The sequence below is a fragment of the Dipodomys spectabilis genome, unplaced genomic scaffold (genome assembly GCF_019054845.1).
Source record: "Dipodomys spectabilis isolate Male_0828 unplaced genomic scaffold, ASM1905484v1 ptg000185l, whole genome shotgun sequence".
Classification (NCBI taxonomy): domain Eukaryota; kingdom Metazoa; phylum Chordata; class Mammalia; order Rodentia; family Heteromyidae; genus Dipodomys; species Dipodomys spectabilis.
The window spans coordinates 1,828,174-1,846,856 of record NW_024870862.1 but is presented as its reverse complement, the minus strand read 5'-3'; the positions used below and the strand labels follow the sequence as shown (position 1 = coordinate 1,846,856).

The following is an 18,683-nucleotide window of genomic DNA, read 5'->3' as shown; positions in this document are numbered from 1 at the left end:
GTCCAGGACCAAAGTTTAAGCCCCTGGAAAGCTATACCCTCACCAAAAACAAAATCATACACAGGGCTGGGATTCAGCTTAGCAGCTTAACATGCATGAGTTTTGATCCCTAAAACAAGGAAAGGGAGGGATTGTGGAAGCGATTGGGGGAGGTAAGAGAGAAGGAGGGAGGAAAGGAGAGAGATAACTGCATATAGAAAAGAGGGTAGCTCTGCATAGTAAATGATGTTCACTAGGGAAAAAGGTCAGGCAAACATTTTCTGTAAAGATCAGAGTAAGTATGTCCAGACTTTGGGAGCCACATGGTAAGCTGTCAGTATTCTATTCTGCTGTAGCAGTATGACAGAGGACACAGATAGAATGAATGCATTAAAACTTTACTAACATTCCCTGAAACTTGAATTCTATTTTTATTTGAAATATGGCTATTGAAACTGAGTGAATATTTAGTTTTATGTATTTTGCTTACTTGAAGTATTGTCACTTACAGCTTTGTGGCTGGCTACTCAATTGATTATAACATGTCTGGCTTCTGATGAAGTCTCTAAAGCACCTCAAAAGTCAGCCATCAATAGAAGCCATTGAAGTCTCTCAGCTTTTTGGTAGTCACAATAAGAAAAACTAGAATAAGAAATAAATAAAAGCCTACATTTAAAAACACCAAGGGAGCTTTTATCGAAATTCAGCATAAATTATCTTGTATTTAAACCATAATCCTCAGATCAGCATTCTGAGTAGCTAGGATTACAGATGTGAAGGACTAGCATGTGATTGTTAGTTTTCTTAAATACCAAGACAGCATTGTATTTTATATTGGACTCATCTCCATTCCTGCACTCAGCCATCACTTGGACCTAAGAACTACTGTAATGGATGAGGAACTCTAGGCCTACTTTGTAGTTGGTAGGAAATACAAGAAGTAGAGAAATCAGATAGAACGCACCATAAGAAAATAAATGAGGAAACTGGGTGCAGGTGGCTCACACATGTAATCCTAGCTACTAGTGAGGCTGAGATCTGAGGATTGCAGTTCAGAGCTAGCACAGGTAGGAAAGCTAATGAGATTCTTATCTCCAATTAACCACCAGAAAACCAAAAGTGGGCATTGGTTCAAATGATAGAGCACTTGACTTGAGCTGAAAAGCTCAGGGACAGCAATAAGACTGACAAAAAATTAAATAAAAGAAAAACAAATCGGCGCCCATAGCCAATGGCTCACATCTGTAATTCTAGCTTGTCAGAAGTCTGAGATCTGAGGATCAAGGTTCAATACCAGACTGGGAAGAAAATCTATGAGATTCTTATTTCCAATTAAGCACTGAAAACCATAAGTGGCAATGTAACTCAAAGTGGTAGAGCACTAGCCTTGAGCACAAAAGCTCAGGGACAGGATCTAGGACCTGAGTACAAACCCCACAACCAACAAAAAAGGAAAACGAATGAGAATCCACCTTAAAGAAATAGCTAGGCGAGTAAAATATAAAGAATATCTTATTAAAAAACTAAATTAGGATATTTTGACTTAAAGGGCAGTATCATGAAAAGGGAAGACTGGGGTGGCATGTTATTTTATTTTATTTTAATTTACTTATTTACTTTGGGTGTGGAATAGGGCTTGAAATCTGGGCTGGGCACTGTGCCTAAGCTATTATGCTCAAGTCTAGTGCTCTACCACTTGACCCAAGCCACCACTTCCGCTTTTCTGGTGGTTTATTGGAGAAAAAAGTCTTACGAACTTTCCTGCCTGGGCTGGCTTTGAATCACGATCCTCAAATCTAAGCTCCTGAGTAGCTAGGATTATAGGCATGAGCCACCAATGCCTGGCTGGGATGATATTTTAGAGTACTAAAAACAAAAGAGACATAACAACATGAAATGAACCCTAATGAAAAATTAATTTGAAAATTTAATTTGAAAAATAGCAAGAATAATATCTGTCTCAAACAAGGAGATGTGTATCTGTATTTGATATAATAACAGTATTATGAAAATATCATTAATTTTCTTAAGTATAATGAAGGTATAATGGTCTATAATGGAAGAATATTCTTAAAATTTAACTTTGTTCCATAAGCTTCTGTGTGTTTATATAGGAACATACAGATAAAAAAGTAAGGAAAAAAATGTCAAAAATTTTAAAAAGAACCAAGGCACTTTTTTGGTGGCTTTATTTTATTTTATTATATATATATATATATATATATATTTTTTTTTTTACCAGTACTGGGTCTTGAATTCAGGTCTGCTTTCTCCTGCTTGGTTTTGTCACTCAAGGATAGCACTCTGTTATCTGAAACACAACTCTGTTTCAAACTTTTTATGCTTAGCTCAATATAAGACTCTAACTCTTGCCGGGTCTGGCTTTGAACCTTTATCTTCAGATCTCAGTATCCTGGCCAGTGACAATTACAAGCATGAGTGACCAAATGCCTGGCCTAAGTATGATTTTTAAGAACCAAGTGTGTGAAGGACTGTGCTCATTATGATCAGAAAGGAGGAAGACCTAGCCCCTGCCTACAAATTCACAGAATTTCTTGTTTGGGCTAGCTTTGAACCCAGCCTCCTGAGTAGCTAGGATAACAGATTTGAGCCACCATAACCTAACTTAATATGTGACTTTCAACTTCATAAAGGCATGATAGTTTTTGAAAGAGAATGAGTTCATTTTGGTGGTTTGCAAATGCCAAATTACTACAAAATGAAAAAAAAACATAATTTATTGTTATTATTAAGGTATTGTAAGGTGTTCACAATTCAGGAAATGTATACATTTCTCTGTTTCCCCCTAAAGCCCAATGAAGAGATATTTTAAAAATAAATTTCTGAGCAAGGCAGCAGTGGCTAAGGCCTGTGATACTAGCTAGCAAGAAGGCTGAGATCACATAATCTAGGTTTAAAGCCAGACCCAGAAGAAAACTCAGGGAGCAATTATATCCAATTAATTATTTTAAAAAAACAGGAATTGTAGCTCTGTCTCAAGTATTAGAGCACAAAAGTCCAGGTAATGCCCCAGAACATGAGTTCAAGTCCCAAGACTGGTTGAATAAATAAATAAATAAATATATCTGGCCAATTACCTATAACCCTAGCTACTTAAGAGGCTAAGACCTGGGCGTAGATTTTCAAAACCATCCTGGGCCAGAACATTTGTTAATAATCTTTATTTCCAATTATCCATGAAAACCTGGAATGGGAGTGGTTGATCAAGTAGTAAGTGCTTACCATTGTACCCTCAGTTCCAGTCGTAGGATTGGCACCAAAATAAATAAGTAAATTTATTTATTTTTGAGTTTTGAATCTTAGCATGGTAGATTTTTTGAAAGTCTTTCAGATAATAATGATGTGCATATATGTTTATTAACTCAAAATTGAATTCATGCTGATATTTTCCTCAGTCATTTGAGTAATAAGTAAGCATTATCAAGTTCTTACTTGTTGAAATAGTTGTCATACAATCCCACTTTTCCATCATCAGTTCAAAAAGCCCAACAAACCTCTTTGTCTGGGTGCCAGCACCTAGAATGGAGTTTCTGGGCTGGGAAGGTGGCTCAGTGGAAGCGTGTTTGCCTTGCATGCATGAGCCCCTGGGTGTGATTCCTCAGCACCACATAAGCAGAAAAAGCTGGAAGTGGCACTATGGCTCAAGTGGTAGAGCACTAGCCTTGAGCTGAAGAGCTGAGGGACAGCGACCCATGACCATAAATAGAGTTTCCCATACAAACTTCCTATACTGAACCAAGAAAATATCAACAAACTAAACAAAGGAATAACATAAAAGTAAACAGAAGTCTTCCAACAAGAAAGAGCCCAAGCCCAGATGGATTCATTACTCAATTCTATAAAACATTTTATTTTGTCCAGTCGTAGGGCTTGAACTCAGGGTCTGAACCTGTCCCAAAGCTGTTTTTGCTCAAGGCTAGTTTTAGTACTAGTGCTATATCACTTGAGCAACCATGCCATTTCTGGCTTTTCTGTGTATGTGGCATTGAGGAATGGAACACATGGCTTTATGTATACTAGGCAAGCATTCTACCACTAACCCATCTTCCAAGCCCACTATAAGGCTTTTAAAGATGAAGTAATACTAATCCTCCTCAAGCTTTTCAGTGAAATAGATGCAATAGGGAGCAAACCCAAACTCATTCTATGAATCCAATATTACACTCATCCCAAAACTAGGTAAGGATCCAACAAAACAAGCGAATGAATGATCAATTTCTCTGATGAACATAGATGCAAAACTCCTCAATAAAATATTAGCCAACAGAACCCAGAAACAAATACAAGTCATAAAAATATGATCAAGTAGGCTTCATCCCACAGATGCAAGGTTGATTTAATATATAAAAATCAATAATTCACATCAGTAGAGCCAATATCAAGAACCACATACTCATCTCAGTAGATGCAGAACAAACCTTCGACAAAAGACCACGCATTGACATTAAAAGCTCTGGAGAAACAAGGAATAGAAGGAACATTCCTTAAAACAATAAGAGCCATAGGCAACAGGCCATACTAAATGGGGAAAACTAAAACTATTTTCCTTAAAATCAGGAACAAGGCAAAGTTGCCCCTTCACTCCCCTCCTCTTCAATCTAGACTGGAATTCTTAGCCAGACCAATAAGGAAAGAAAAGGACATTAAAGGAGCCACACAGAGTACGCAAAATTTAAACTAACGGTATTTGCTGATGACCATTTCTTATACTTGAGGACCCAAAAGCTCAACTCCCAAGCTCCTACAGCTAATTAATACTTTTGGCAAAGTATCAGAATGCAAAATCAATCCATAAAATTCAGTAGCCTTGGCCAGGCACCAGTGGCTCATGCCTGTAATTCTAGCTACTCAGGAGGCTGAGATCTGAGGATCGTTGATCAAAGCCAATCCAGGCAGGGAAGTCCATGAGTCTCCAATTAACCACCAGAAAACTGGAAGTGGCGCTTTTGCTCGCCTTGAGGTGAAGAGATGAGGGACAGCGCCCAGCTCAAAGTTCAAGCACCATGACCCAAAACAACAACAAATGGTTACTGAACCATTCCTTGGGCAAAGAATATACAAGCAGAAAGGGAAATAATGAAAATGACACCATTTGCAAAAGCTTCAAAAAATAGTAATTAACCAAACCAAAGATGTAAAAATTGCAAAAATCTAAAGAAAGAAATCAAAGAGTATATCAGAATATGCAAAGACCTTCCATGTTCATGGATAGGTAGAATATTGTGAAAATGGCCATAATGCAAAAAATTGATATAAAATTCAAGGCAATCCCCATCAAAATCCCAATGATGTACTTTACTCAGGTAAATGAAAGAATCCAAAAGTTCATATGGAAAAAAAAAATGGACCAAAACAGACAAAGCAATTCTTGGCAAAATAAGCCATTCAGGCAGTACCACTATACAAGACTTCAAGTTCTACTAAAGAGCCACAATAACAAAAACAGCTTGTTATCGGTTTAAAAATTATTTCTAACATATTTATAAAATGATTTCTATGTTGCTTTGTATGTCCTTCCCCAATGATATAACTCCTGCTTTCACTGTATTTGATGGGTATAATTTGTGGAGGGGAAGGGCAAAAACAAATCATGTAACTAGAGATACATGCATAACCATTGCAACAATGAGATGTACAAGTAGTTATGTCGAAAAATAAACTTTACAACTTTGGTGGGGGGGGTAGTAGCGGGTGGGGGGGAAAATGGGAAGGAATGGGGAAGGGGATACAAAGAACAGGCAACAATGCTTGTTAATAAATGTATTCATTATCTTGTCCATGTAATTGTAACTCCTCTTTACGGTATTTTCACAATAAAAAAAGAAAAATCCAAAAAAAAAAAAAAAAAAAAAGATCCGAAGAACAATGGAAAAGATTATATTAAGTGAAGTAAGTCAGGCCTAAAGAAACATAGGTGTCATGGTTTCCCTCATTTCTAATAACTAGTATACATCAAGCAGAGATCTGAGGGACAATCAGAAAAGTTCAAAAGCTATGTACATATGACCCAATAAGATGATGTTAAGAGAAATGAACCTCAAGATAGGGACAGAAGTGGTTTTTTTTTCTTTCTATTGTTTCTAACGTATTCACAATATACCATGTGATTTTTTTTTTGTTTCTTTGTATGTTCCTCCCCCATCGTAAAACCCCTGTTTTCACTGTATTTTATGTTGGTGCCTTGCAACTTTTATATACACTTTTCTAATTTGGGGAGGGGAAGGGAAAAACAAAATGCTTAAATAGAGATATAGGTTGACCCATTGTAATAATGAGATGCACAATACACTATGTGGAAAAATGAGCTTTACAATTTAGGCCGGGGGTGGGGTGAGAGTGTAGTTTTGGTGATGGGAGGAAAGGGATAGTAGGAAAAAACAAAGGAGGAAGTAACAATGATGATAAGAAATATACTTATTACCTAGCTTATGTAACTGCTGTGATCTGAGGATAATTGTTCAAAGCCACCAGGGACAGGGAAGTCCATGAGACTCTTATCTCCAATAAACCACAAGAAAATGGAAACCATAACTGTGGCTCAAGCACTAGCCTTCAGCTGAATAGCTGAGGGACAGCGCCGAGACCCAGAATTCAAGCCTCACGACCCACCATACACACACACACACACACACACACACACACACACACACACACACACACACTCACACACACACACACACATACACAAATCAGAGCTTCTTCAAATATTCCTGTTGGGGCAACTTGGCAGCCATATGCAGAAAACTCGAAGTGGATCTGTGCTTTCACTAATATCAACTAAAAATTGATTAACTACCTTAAAATCAGCCAAACTACTGTAAGACATAATAGGGATGATATTAGAACTTATAGGTACAGGCAGGAACTTCCTGAATAGAGTTCCTGGGGCAGAACAGATAGGAGATAGATCCAACAAATGGGACTACATCAAAGGAAAAAAAATTCTGCACAGGCTAGGACATAGTCACTAAACTAAAAAGACAGCCAAGGAATTGGCAAAAGATATTTACCTGCAACACATCAGACATAGGGCTAATATTCAATGTATAAATGGATCTCTGGAAAGTACCCCTCCAAAACCTCATAAACCAATTACTAAATGGGCAGGGGAGCCAAGAAGAGACTTCTCAGGAGAAAATGTAAAGAATGGGAAAGAAACATATTAGGAAAGGTTTATCATCCCTCGCCATAAAGAAAATGTAAATCAAAGCAATCCTGAGATACAATCTTACCCAAATATTCTGAATTCTGACAACAAATGCTGATGGGGAAGTGGAGAAAAAAGGAATCCTACTGCACTGCTGGTGGGAATGTATACTAATACAGCAACTCTGGAAAGCAGTCTGAAAGTTGCTCAAAAATCGCAACACAGACCTTCCCTAATACCCTCCCTACAGCCATACCACTTATAGGCATCTACCCTGAGCATCATGAACCAGAATATGGCAAGGACACTTGCACAACCATGTTCCTTGCTGCTCAATTTACAGTGACAAGATATGTACACACCCAGATGCCCCACAATAAATGAATGGATCCAATAATTATGCTATCTATATACAATGAAATTTTACAGACAGAGCCAATAGAAAGAATAAAATAATGTCATTTGCAGGGAAATGGAAGGAAGTAGAATAAATGATGTTAATAAAGTTAAGCCAAGATCAAAGAGACAAATGGCACATTTTCTTCCTGATTATGTGGAAGTTAGATTTAAAACACAATGGGATATGAAAACTGTACAGGATTCTAGGCATCATGTACAGTGAGTACAGTAGGGGAAAGCCTTTGTAGAAAATCACCAAGTTATGATACACAAGCACCTCTTCTTATGTATATAAAACTATATATATATATATACATATATATATATATATATATATATACTAAATTGAATTGTAAAGATAAAGAAACAAGGAACTTTTCTTAATTTCTCTTTTCATTTTCTGATGACTCTGTATTCTTTACCCAATATACACTATACATGCATGCGTATCTGACGGACGATGGGAGAAGGGCACAGAATCAGTGGAAAGTGGATGAAAAATTGCAGCCGCGGAGCCCACTGGCTCTACTGGACATTGATGAAAATAAACCATGCAACTTGCCGATTGACATGGGAGGGAGGGAATGGAACAGAATGGGGGAACAGATTAGACTATGTAAAAGGAAGGAAATATACTAGTTACCTGACATACAGAAAGAGAACCTTGCTGTATATGACCGCTAAAACAACAATATTTTTTCTAAAAGAAGAGAGCTCCCAAATGGGAACATACGAGAAAAGGGAAACAAAGAGCAGATAATTATGTTTTTTTAAGTCCTTGGTACCTGAGAGTTTCAATCATTAGCTTTTTTCCTACCAACTGAGTCATACCTCTAAACCCAAAAGTCCTTACAATATTCCATTTTTTTCCCTTGATTTCTTCACATTTTCTATTTACTTTTTGTTTTGTGTGTGTGTGTGTGTGTGTGTGTGTGTGTGTGTGTGTGTGTGTGTGTGTGTGCCAGAAATGGAGCTTGAACTCAGGATCTAAGTGCTGTTCCTGAGCTTTATTTTTGCTCGAGTGCACTCTACCACTTGAGGCAAATCTTCACTTCTGGATTTTCTTGTGCAGTTTACTGGAGATAAAAGAATCACAGAGACGTTTTACCATCATTAGATTCAAATCATTATCTTCAGATCTCATCCTCTGGGATTACAGCCATGAGCCAAGGTACCTGGCTTATGAATTGTCGTTCTTTTTTTAACAAGCTGGTGACAGTGGCTCATGCCTGTAATCTTAGCAATTCAGGTCGCTGAGATCTGATAACGGAGGTTTAAAGACAACCTGTGTAAGAAAGTCTGTGAGACTATGATCTCATTAACTGGTTACCAAGAAACCAGAAGGGGCACTGTGATTCAAACTGGTAGAGTGATAGCCTTGAGCACAAAAGAGCAGGGACTGCAACCAGGCCCTGAGTTCAAACACCACATAAAAAAAAATAAGTAAAAACGAATTTGCAATCACTTGTGATCTCAACATCCTCAATTCGTGGTTTATTTAAAGCCAATTTGCATCTCAGTTTGCACTTATTTGGGGTGTAACTAAACTTGTATAACTGTTAAAAGAAAAAAATGAGCAGCTGTGTGCAGGTGGCTCATGCCTGTAATCCTACCTTCTCAGGATGCTGAGAAATGAGGATGGTGGTTCAAAGCCAGCCTGGGCAGAAAAGTTCCCATGAGACTCCTATTACCAATTAATCCCTAAAAAACAAGAAATGGCACTGTGTTTTAAACTGGTATGCTATACTGCTAACCTTGAGCAAAGGAGCTCTGGGACAGCACCCATGCCCTGTATTCAAGCCCCATATCTGAAAAAAAAAAGAGTTCAGGGCTGGGAAGGTGGCTCAGTGGTAGAGTTCTTGACTTGCATGTACGACCCTCTGGGTTTGATTCCTCAGTACCACATGAGCAGAAAAAGCCAGAAGTGGCACTGTGGCTCAAGTGGTAGAGTGCTAGCCTTGAGCTGAAGAGCTGAGGGACAGTGCCCAGGCCAAGAGTTTAGGAACCATGACCCACAAAAAACAAACAAACAACAAAAAGAGTTCAAACATTTAAATGATGTGTACAGATCATTCCACCCCCAGGGTGGATGGCCAAACAGCCTATATCCACAGGAGTGAAAGCCAGGCCATAGGCCAACACACTAAAGGAAGACATGGTCCGGAAGTATTGTAGGTGGCAATGTCCCAACATATGGGACAGCTTAAATAGAACTTTTTCTTAGGAAAGATACTCTATTAAGCCATACTTCTTCTTCTGGGTTTATCACTGCTTAATTGGAGACAAGTCTCATGGACTTTGTTGCGTGGGCTGGTCTGAAATCATGATCCTCAGATCTCAGGTTCCTAAGCAGCGAGGATAATAGGCATGAGCCAGCAATATCTAGATTACTTATTCCTTTAATAAAATAAAATGGCTACAGCATGGTTTAACAGAGAGCTTGAATCCTTTCCTGAGTCTTAGAGATCTTCTGACTAGAAGCAGAACAGCAAACTGACATGTGGGAAACTGAGTCTACCGTATGAAACCATTTTCCAAAAGAGTATCTGGCTCATCAGTTTGGCTTCTGGACTCAAAATTAACATTCAATTCTCCACTGAAGTAGAGGGTATCCATTGCATGCTCTGCAGCATCATAAATCACTTGCTGGTCATTAAAAACCCCTCTTTTCAATAGGAAATGCTCAAAAAATTGTGTTCATTGAATAATCATGACAACCTTAGGAGATGGGAAATACCAGTATCCAATTGTATATTGTGGTGCTTGAACTCAGGTCCTGTTCCTGATTCACTTTCTAGAACTATACTTCTTGAACCACAGCTCCATTTCTGTTTTTGTTTTTGTTTAGTTGGTCATGGAGCTTGAACTCAGGGCCTGGGTGCTCTCCCTGATCCACTTTCTAGCACTCCACCACTTGAGCCACAGCTCCATTTATGTTTTATTTTGTTGTTGTTGTTATTCTTGCTAGTCATGGGGCCTGAACTCTGGGACTGGGTGCTGTGTCTCATCTCTTCAGGTTAAGGCTAGCATTCTACCATTTGAGCCATAGTGTACTTCCGGCTTTTTCTTCTTATGTGATTCTGAGGATTCCAACCGAGGGCCTCATGCATGCAAGGAAAGCACACTTCTACTGAGCCACCTTCTCAGCCCACTTATGGTTTTTGAGGGATTAATTGGAACTAAGAATCTCATATGGCCTTTTCTGCCTGTGCTGGCTTTGAAACACAATCCTTCCATCTCAGCCTCCTGAGTAAGATTGTAGGCATGAGCCACCTGTTCTTGGCTCCATTCACATTTATATACAAGTGAATAAAGCTCAGTGATATAGTGTCTTCCTCTTTAACCAAAAGCAGGTAAGAAACCAGAATTTTATTTGAAATTCAGTTGAATTTGAGTCTATATTCTTAACAACCAGGCTGTAAGTTATTTGATCTTTGCACAAGAGTGTTAGTAGATATAGAACACATGTCATGATTTTTCTATTTCAAATGGCCCATGACAGATAGTTGGGCATGGTGGTGTAAGCCTGTAATTCCATCACTTGGGAGGCTGAGGCAGAAACACATTAAGTTCAAGGCTGTCTTGGCTATGTAGTGAGATGCCATCTCAGAAGGGCAGGAAGGAAATGGCTCCTGACTATATAAGCCTTAGCAATTACTTTCCCATCTTCTGTGTCAACAAAGAAAAGCCTAAGACTCTCCAAGGCCAAACAGAAAGCATGGCCAAAAAGAATTTCCCAAAATACCTGGATACCAGCTGTGTCGACTCATTCTTGGGCCAATACAGTGTCATCCAAAGGCATTTTTGAACAGTTGGACGTATGACCCCTTCTCCCTCTCTTCAGAAAGCACTTAAGACATTGGCAAATGTAATATTAAGTGACTAGCAAGTGTCACATGGTACCTGAAGACACTAATGGTTCATGGTATACATTCTGTGAATTAGAACTTATTAAGTTTGCTGCCAAAGCTGCAGCAGGTGCAGTACCAGTTGGGAGAGGACAGCAGTGTCCATAGCTTGAGCCCTATGACCTACTGAGTGCACCATTGAACCCAGCAGCCCTTCATAAAAGGCCAGGAAAGAAGGCTGGATTGATATAGAACCTTACCTTCCTTCTCTGGGGGCCACCATGGTTCGTGAGGCTCCTTTGGTGTGGCATGCTACCGTCACCTCACTTCTGCTTCCTGGAAGGATAAGTCTGACCATATGCCTGTGTCACTTCACTCCCACTTCCGGTCTGGGTGGGTAAGGCCATTTGACTGCACACCTCACTCCTGCTTCTGGTCTGGGTGAGTGGGGGCTGTGGGCTTTCACCACAACACTCCTGCTTCTGGTCTGGCTGGGTAGTTGCCATTGTCTGTGTCACCTTACTCCTATGTCCCCTCTGGATGAGTGGGGGCCGCATGCCTGTGTCACCTCACTCCTCCTTCCAGTGTGAGTGAGTGGGGTCCTCATGCTTGTGTTACTTCACTCCTGCTTCCGGTCTGGGTGGGTCCAGATTGGCTCTGAGCTTCTTAATCCCTGTAGATGCTGTTTACCAGCATGGATTGCAGCCCAAGCAAAGCATGACATTAAGGGATTAGAATGGCACCTTGTTAGGTTTGAGAACTCTTTTATAAAATTGTGTGTGTGTGTCTATGCACATCATGTGTGTAACCGTGTTCACTGATCTTGGGGTTTGAACTCAGTGCCTGAGGTCTATCCCTGAGGTATTTGATCAACATAGAGCTCTACTGATTAAGGCACAGCTCAGCATACAGCTTTTTTGTGGTTAATTGGGATGAAAAGTCTACCAGATTTTGCTGTCTGGGTGGCTTTGAACGACTATCCTCAGATATCAGACTTTTCTGTAGAGAGGATGTATAGGTGTGAGCTACTGGAACCTCTCTCTTTGCTCAATTGCTATCCAGAGAGAAATATGCATGGCAAGCATTCCAGAGGAAAAAGAATTGAATTCTTCCAATGAGCAATGGTGAAAATACTCAGGTTCTAGCCCAGTGTTGGTGGATCAAGCCTGTAATTCTATCAATTCAGGAAGCTGAAATCTGAGAATTGCCGTTAGAAAGTGTGTGGAGGACTGAGTCCTTAAGACTCTTTATCTACAATGAACCATCACAAAACCGGAAGTTGAACTGTAGCTCCAAGTTGTAGAGAGCCAACCTTCAGTGAAAAAGCTCAAGGAAAGCACTCAGGTTGTGAGATCAAGCCCAGTGACTACAAAAAATAATGAGAAATATACCTGGGTATTCAGTAAAAGTTTTCCATTTTAAATATCACTTTCCCATTATATTTAGCTCTGTCATAGGTGCATGAATCATAGGGGAATAAGAAGCTTGGCTAAAAAATATAGGCAGCATTGTGCGGGGGAGGGGGGCAATGCATGCGTACATGCACATTTGGCAGTCCTGAGGCTAGACCCTAGGGTCTTCATCTCTTGCTTGGCTTTTTATCCATCAAGGCTGGTATTCTGCCACTTGATCTACAGCTCTATTCACAGATTTGTTTTTATTGTTAATTGGAGATAACAGTTGTGCATACTTTCCTGCCTGTGGTGGCTTATTCTAAAACATGACTATTTTGAATCCTGCTGTAAAAAATGTGTGTGCACACAGCTCCACTATAACGCTGACTTAAATTTCTTCAGGTGTATATGTAGGATTTCCTGGGTGGAATTTCCACACTGATTTCTGTTGTGGCTACATTGATTCACTTAATGGCCAACACTGTGTAGAGTGTCTTTCCCCACCTCTTTGCCAGTATTTGTGTATTCTTTGATAATAGGCATTCTCATTAGGCAGAGATGGAAGTTCAACATATATTTGATTTGCATTTCCTTGATTGCTAAAGACATTGAATATTTTTCGTGTATTCTGTAGACATCTATATTTAATTTGGGGCCTATCTAGTCAATTCACTTACCTATTTATTGATAAGATTATTTGTTCTTTTCCCTTAATGTTCTTTGTGTGTTTCATATTTTGAGTCTATACATTCTAGACGTTAGGATTTCTTCTGTTACTCGAAAGGCAGGAGTTTAGGCTTATTTCACTTATTCTTACCAAAAGACACCTTGTAAGCTTCAAGTTACTTAATCTATGATTGATTTAAAAATGAGCTGACAGAATTAACTCTCAGAGTGACTGCCAACAAGTACAAGTTTTGAACTCAGAATTCAGTGTCTACAAAGAGAGATATATTTTAGTATTTTAAATAAAAAAGAGATGTATATTAGTATTTTAAATCAACAAAAGCTATTCAGCTACATTTTCTCAAAATATGTAATTCTAAATATTTCACTACTCGTCAAGGTAAAACTATTGCAAATTTTAGCACAAATTAACAATTTTACAGTCTATTTATTTCCTTGGCAATCATTCAAGCTAGCCAAATTGAAAAAAATACTATTTTGACCAGTTGCTGGTGGCTAACATCTGCAATCCTACTACTGAGGAAGCTGAGATCTGAGGATTGCAGTTCAAAGCCAGTCTGGTCAGGAAACTCTGTGAGACCTACTTCCAAAAAACCACCAGAAAACCAGAAGTGGTGCTGTGGTTCAAGTGGTAGAGCACTCTCCTTGAGCTGAATAGCTGAGGGACTGTCCCCAGACCAAAAGGTCAAGGCCAACAACCAACCAAAACAAACAAACAAAACAAGAAGAAAAAAAGAAAAAAAAACAACTGTATGAAGAGGAAGAATCTCCAAGTTTTTATTCAAATTTTTAATGCTTGTGGCAACTGTTTTCATTTGGTAAAAAGTAGACAGCTTATATATGTCATTGTGATAAATTTGCTACTATGTGGTTGCTTTTCTCCTATTTATAGTTTTATTCATCTAACATTATTGAAGATGAAAAATCCATGAAGGGCAAGACATATTATTTGGCAAAACTGGTCAGTTAAAATGACTAGTACATTCTAGTACTTTGGCAAAGAAGCTGTCATTTTTATTCCCTCCCCAGGATTTGAACAATGAAAAAAAAATGTCTTGACTTTTCCAAAAAGTGAGTAAGACTGCTCATACTGAAATAATTAGAAGATAGTGAAAAGAAAGTTTAGGGTGCATAATATGTTTAATTTTTAACCTTTCTCACAAAAAACTTCCAAGAAACTTAACACACATTTGTTATATTTATATCAAAGAGTCCACTGCAGGTGCCTGACACCTATAGTGTGCAACTCAGGAGGATGAGATCTGTGATTGAGATTGGAGCCAACCTGGAAAAGCAATAATTGCATGGATGATGCCTCCTACTATTATATCATGTCTTTTCCTCCAATCCTCAAAGTGAAGCTGTCTCCCCACATGACCATCCTTCTGATTTATTGACATTATCATTTTGATTTATGGTTTTCTCCAACAGCATGACATGTGCATGGAGGCAGGCCATTCACATCTGTATTCACATCTGTCTCTCTAGTTGCCTACAATAGTGCCTGGTCCTCAGTGCTTAGTAGTCTTGTGTGGAGATGAGCCTGTTCTGCTCATGAAATCTCAAAGTTCAATCAGGAAAGCTCATCAAGCTGTGGTCTTATGGTAAATCGTCATTTCTTCTAAATATTATGTTTTCCTCCCTGTGTATCTAAGTCCACCTAAGGGTGAGATCAGTGCCTGACACCTATCGGTTGTGATAGCAAAGGTAGCTATGACATCATAGAAGTTTATTGTGAAGCTTCAGGAAGACCTGATAACTGAAGCACCCAAATTGGTAGGTTCCTACATCCTGGAATACATTCCACATATCTGCAATCAAACCATCATTCATTCTCTGCTGGGCTCAGACTCATCATATGTTTCCCTTCTCTATTTAAAATAACGAAAAATGTGTTTTTGATATGTTATTGAATTATTGAAATGTGCCTCCAACCAAAAAAATAATTCCATTAGTGGAATGTAAATATAAGGCATGGATAAAAACAATCATAAAAACTCCTAGGGAAAAGATCAAAAGTGGTAGCTACTACAAAAGTTGTTTCTTAATCCCAGCACTGGTGTCTCACACCATAATCCTAGTATAATGTAAACTAATGAAACTTTTCTTTTTGTACCAGTCCAGGGGCTTGAACTCGTGGCCTGGGCACTGAGATCATTTGATGAAGGCTAGCACTTTACTACTTGAGTCATAGCCACACTTCTAGTATATTTGGTAGTGTAGTGGAGATAAGAATTTCACAGGCTTTTCTACCTATGTTGGCTTCAAACTGTGATCCTCGATGTCAGCCTCTTGAGTAGGATTACAGGCATGAGCCACCAGTCCCCAGCTAAAAGTTATTTTTGTAAGATATAAAAGTTTACTTATACGGGGGAAGAGAGGGGGAGGGCGACAGCGGTAGGGGAGGGCGGGGGCGAGGGCAGAGCCTGAGTGTTCCACACATCCCGCACCAGCGCCTCGTGGCACGCCCCACTCTCCTCCCACGGCTGGAACAGCTGCAGTCCTCTTGGTCCTCGCGGTCCTCAGGGGCCTGTGCAGCAGCAGCGGCAGCAGCAGGCAGCCAAAGCGGCCCACCTACCCTGCAACCCAGGCCTGGCCGGCGCAACAGCAGGTGATGGAGTAGCTGGCTGCCAGTGTAGCAGAGAAGCACTGAATGAGCCAACCCTGCCATTCCAGAGGAGCCCAATCCCGTGCCGCATCCATCAGTCCCACCGGCTCAATGAGTGAACAGAGTATCTGTCAGGGAAGAGCTGCTGCATTGGTTTGTGATGATGCCAATAAAAGTGGGTGCCAGCTGTGGTTCAACTGGGTTCAGCAGAGTTCATATCTATCACCATACATGCAACAACACATTCAGAGTGCTGGGCAGGAAGATCCAGGATCATCAGTTGGTGATCAGTTGTGCCATCCCCAAAGGATTAAAGTATAATCAAGCAACACAGACCTTCCACCAGTGGCGAGATGCCAGGCAGGTATATAGTCTTAACTATGGCAGCAAAGAGGATGCTAATGTCTTCGCAAGTGCAATGATGCATGCCTTAGAAGTGCTGAATTCACAGGAGGCAGGACCAAAATTGCCTAGATAAAATTCACAACTGCCTGATCAAGTTCAAAATGGCCCATCCCAAGAAGAATTGGACATCCAAAGAAGACAACTGCAAGAACAGAAACGTCAGAAGGAGCTGGAGAGGGACAGGCTGGAGAGAGAAAGAATGGAGAGGGAAAGACCAGAGAGAGAGAGGCTGGAGAGAGGTTGGAAAGAGAGAGGTGGAGCAGCTGGAGCGGGAGCAGATGGAGCAGCTGGAGCAAGTGGAATGGGATCAAGAGAGCAGAGTGCCGAGTAATGCCACCTCTGCCTTTGTGGAGACCCCTGTAAACTCTGAGCTGGGAGACCCCTCTGCTTCTGAGTCAGGCTTTCAGGAAGCCTCTGCTGTCGGAGGCTCCAGCCCCGCAGGGTGTTATCTTGGGACCACGTGCACCTCCATCTCCTCCAACACTCCCACCAGGTCCAGCCCAGGCTTCTGTATTCTATCCTCCCCCAGAACCTCCTCCTTCACCCCCACTGCTATCCATTAGCCCTCCTCCCCCACGCCCTCTTCCTAATCAAGACCCTCTCCTGTACCACCTCCTGCCCCTCCCTTCCTGCATCCAGATTTTTTTTCAGGATCCTTTTCAGAAGACAATCTTCCTTTAATTGGACTTGCAGTTGCGATTGCTGGAGCCAAGCTTAGGAAATTGTCACATGTGGAAGATGCCTCTTTGCCCGGTGTTCACAGATGTGAACTCCGTGTCAGCTAAAACAGACATGGGTGGTGGAAATGGACCCGTTCCCTTGGCAGGTAGCAGCTTAATGGAGGAAATGAGTCTCCTGCTGGCCAGAAGGAGGAAAATGGCTGAAAAGAGATCAACAATAGAAGCAAAAAATGAAGAATCAGAACCTGTAACTTCTAAGGTCTCATCAACAAGTACACCTGAACCAACCAGGAAACCTTGGGAAAGAACAAATACAATGAATGGCAGCAAGTCACCCGTCATCTCCAGATGAGACTCTCCAAGGAAAAATCAGATTGTTTTTGACAACATGTCCTATGAGCCATTATAAGTCCACACCCTTGTCCTAGCCCAGTGCCGACCGGGTCCAGACAGAAAGCCTTGACTGTGACAGACTGAAGCAGGATATTTTAGATGAGATGAGAAAAGAACTAACCAAGCTGAAAGAGGAGTTCGTTGATGCAATCAGGCAAGAGCTGAGCAAGTCAAATACTGCATAGAGAACAAACTAAGCAGAGATAAGACTTGAATCTGGAGAAAAACAAAAATTCCTAAAAACAACTGTCAACATCACCCCTACAGTTACGAGCTATCAGAAGAAAGTGGAAAAGGAGTCAAGGGAAAATCCCCATCCTCTGAAACCTTCTTAAGTTGTGACTCTGGAGATCATCTGTTTTCATCTCCATTTGCTGCTGCTTTGACCTTTACTGCAGGATGAAAAGAGTTATGTATGAGTTTCCATAACATTTATGCAGAAAATACAAACCCATCAGGCAAGATCGCCATGCATTGAGATATTTCCATGTTGAAATGAAACCACACATTTCCCACAACCCACTGCTAAAATAAAGAGTAGAAAGGCTCATGAAGTTCTCCCCCCTTCCACATCCTCCCCTCTTTGAGTGCTGAGGAACTGAGCAAGCTCTGCTTTTGTATTGCGTGTGTCTCTCTCAGGTTTGTCTTCCTATCGTATTTGGTATTCCATGACTAATTGAGATCAGCGCTATGTAGGTTTAGATCTTAAGATGAGGAACAAATAGAATTGTACATGTTTTCAAAGGATGACATTTACAAGAAAGTGTCTGTAGATGACCAGGTCCGTCGTGAGGGTTTGTAGAGTGATAGGAGGTCCAAGTAAGCCTTTAGTGGTTAATTAGAGAAGAGAGCATTAAGGACTTTCTTCAATTTTCAGCCTCCTGAATCTGGCATAGCTCTTCTCTCCAATTAACTTCCCCACAAAAGCCAAATGTTATGGTTAGTCCCATGTATGCACTGAGAGAGCATCTGAAATCCAATTTCTACTCCCAGGACAAGCAAAAATGAAAAAAAATAATAAAAATAAAAGGAGGTGGAAGCAAGTGCATATTAAAGTTTTAAAATGACCCAAATGTTGCTGGTCATGTGTGTAATCCTTACTACACAAGAGGCTGACATCTG

At 40.3% G+C, this 18,683-nt stretch overlaps 1 pseudogene; it reads left to right on the top strand.

The window, feature by feature from the left end:
• Window positions 1–16,194: 16,194 nt before the first annotated feature.
• Window positions 16,195–17,746, top strand: LOC122121155 (annotated as a pseudogene).
• The last annotated feature ends 937 nt before the right edge of the window (window positions 17,747–18,683 follow it).